Below are 2,500 nucleotides of genomic sequence, written 5' to 3'. Positions count from 1 at the left end.
GGGGCCGGCCCGCGTCGCGGGCGGGCGACGGCGCGCAAGCGGGACCCCGGAGTGGAAGGGCCTGCCTCCCGGCCCTGGCGAGCGAGGCGCCGCGCGAGAGCGAGCGAGCCCGTGGGCGCGTGCCGGGGGCAGGGCCGGCGGGCCGCGCGAGCCCGCCGCGAGGAAGAGGGGTTACGGGCCCCCGTGGCATTCCGAAACCTGTGCCGGCCCGCCGCCGGGCCGCCGCCGGGCCGCCGCGCCTCGCTGCCGATGCCGACGGCACCGGACACCGGTGTGGCCCCCCCGCCCGCCGCGTCCCGGCTGCCGCGCGCGCGTACCCGAGTTCGCCTGTCCCGCACTCTGCGCCGCGGGGCCGAGCACGGGGCTCGGCCCGCCGGCGGGTGCACGGCCCTCCCGAGGCCGCGCTCGCTCGCCGAGAGCCCGCTGCCGATTCCACCGCTGCCGGTGGGGGACCGCCTCCCCCCGTCTCTCCCCTCTCGCCTCTGCTGGTGCCCGCTCCGCTGCCGGTGCCCGTCTCCGGGAGCCGCGGCCCGCCCCCCCCGCCCCCCCACCCCACGGCGCTCCGCTGCCGCTGGGGGGGAAGGGGAAGGGGGGGGGGTCCGGCCCAGGGGAGGGCCCGGCGGGAGCGGGCGGCAGTGCGTGTGAGGGGCGGCGGGGCTTGGCTACTCCCCCCGGCGCCCGCGGGAGAGGAAGCGGCGGGCGCGGAGGCGAGGGAGACGGCCCTCCGGGTTGGGACGGGTCCCACGGGTCCCCACCCCTAAGCTGTGGGGGGCGGACCCGCGGCGGGCTGCGGCGGAGCAGCCCGTCCGCAGAGACCTGCGGGGGCAGGCGTTCCGGGATGGCGCGCGGGGCGGGCGCCGGGCCCCCGAGCGGGGGGCGTCGCGTTGAGGCCAAGCGAGGCGACGGTTCGTGCCCGAGTGGGCGGCCCGAGCCACGGCTCTCCTCCCGGGTGCAGCTGCCACCCGGCGCCGGGTTACTGAGGGAAACCCCGGGCCCCGGGAGGAGGACGAGGTCGTGGCGGCGGGTGTCGGGCGCACCCCGCGGGCGGACGCTCCGCCGAGGGGCGCGGGGGCCGGCTGGCGGGTGCCGGGTTCCCCCTCCGCGTCCCGTCTCGTCGCCGCTGCCGAGGCTGCCGCCGTCGCCGCGAGGCGGCGGCGGCCCGGTGGCGGGCGGCGGCGGGGGAGGCACCCCCGCGGGGATTTCAGGTCGTTTCCCTCACCCCAGGGCCAGGTACCTAGCGCCCGCGCTTCTCCTGCCCCCCCCTCGGTGACCCACCCGTGTGGTCCCGTGTGCCAGCGTGCTCCTCCCGGGTGCCGCACCGTGCGCGCCGCACCGGCCGTGCCTTCCCCCCCCCCGCCTCGGCTTCCCCCCACCCCGGTCCTTCCTCCCCCGCGGTGGGGGTGGGGGGGGCGGGGAGGGAGGGAGCGAGCGAGAGAGGGGAGAGGGCCTCCGGCCACCGCGGCCGCCGGCAGCCGCCCCGGGCAGGGATGGCCATGGGCCCCGGGCTCCGGGCCCGAGGGTTCTCGGTTGGAGAGCCGGGCGGAGGTTTAAAGACTCGGGCGGCCCGATGCGACTCGCGGAGGCGGCCGGGCGTGCTGCCGGAGGGCCGGGGGGTCGGCGCGCGCGGGCGCCGCGCCCCCCCATGCCAGCCGGCGCGCCCCGTGCTCGCCCCGCGGGCAGCCGGGACGGAGAGGGGTTACCCTGCCCCCTCTCTCCGCGGTCTGGTCTCGGCGGAGAGACGCCGCGCGGTCGGCCTAGTTGCCGGCCTGCCTCGAGCGTTGCGAGCCGGGCGCGAGCGCGTGCTCGCCGCCGGGAGGGCGAGCCCCCACCGCGGGTGGTGCGGGCGCCGAGCCTCCGCGCGTCTCCTCCTTCTCCCTGGCCGGTGCTTCTGGGTCTTCCGCCGTGGCCGCCGTCGGCGGCGCCCTACCCTACGCGCCCGCCCCGGCACTCTGCCGTCCGGGGCGCCCGCCTCGCTCTGCCCCGCCCGGCTCCGCCAGGCAGCGGGGGGGCGGTGGTGGGGCGGCGGCGGGGGCGGCCCGCCCCGCTCTCCGCGTGGAGACGGGGAGAGCGGGCGCCGTCCCCGTCCGTGCCGCCTTGCCCGCCTGCCCGCCGCCGGGCGTCTGTCCGCGGAGGGGACGGGCGAGCGCGTGGTGTCACCCGCGAGGCGGTGTGTGCGGGCGCGCGGGGGTGTGGGCGCCGCGGCGGCGGCGGCGGCGGCGGTCGAGCCGGAGGGCCGGCGAGGCGAGCGGGGAGCTGGGAAGCGCGGGGCCGGCGGGCCGCAGGCGCGCGGGCGGCGGGGCGACGCCGCTCCCGGTGGCGGCCGGGCTCTGACGCCTGGGGCGGGGGGGGGGTGGTCTGCGGGGACGGACCCCCCCCAACATCCCGAGGCAGGCGGTGTGGCCGGCCCGCCGCTCCCTGCCGGGCCAGACCGAGCCGGGCGCCTGGGCCGGACTCGAAGCGAGACAGGGTTTGTCCCCAGGTCGGGAGCGAGGGCTCCCCG

Source organism: Dromaius novaehollandiae, unplaced genomic scaffold (assembly GCF_036370855.1).
Source record: "Dromaius novaehollandiae isolate bDroNov1 unplaced genomic scaffold, bDroNov1.hap1 HAP1_SCAFFOLD_76, whole genome shotgun sequence".
In the NCBI taxonomy this organism is placed as follows: Eukaryota; Metazoa; Chordata; class Aves; order Casuariiformes; family Dromaiidae; genus Dromaius; species Dromaius novaehollandiae.
This window is presented reverse-complemented; position numbering follows the sequence as displayed.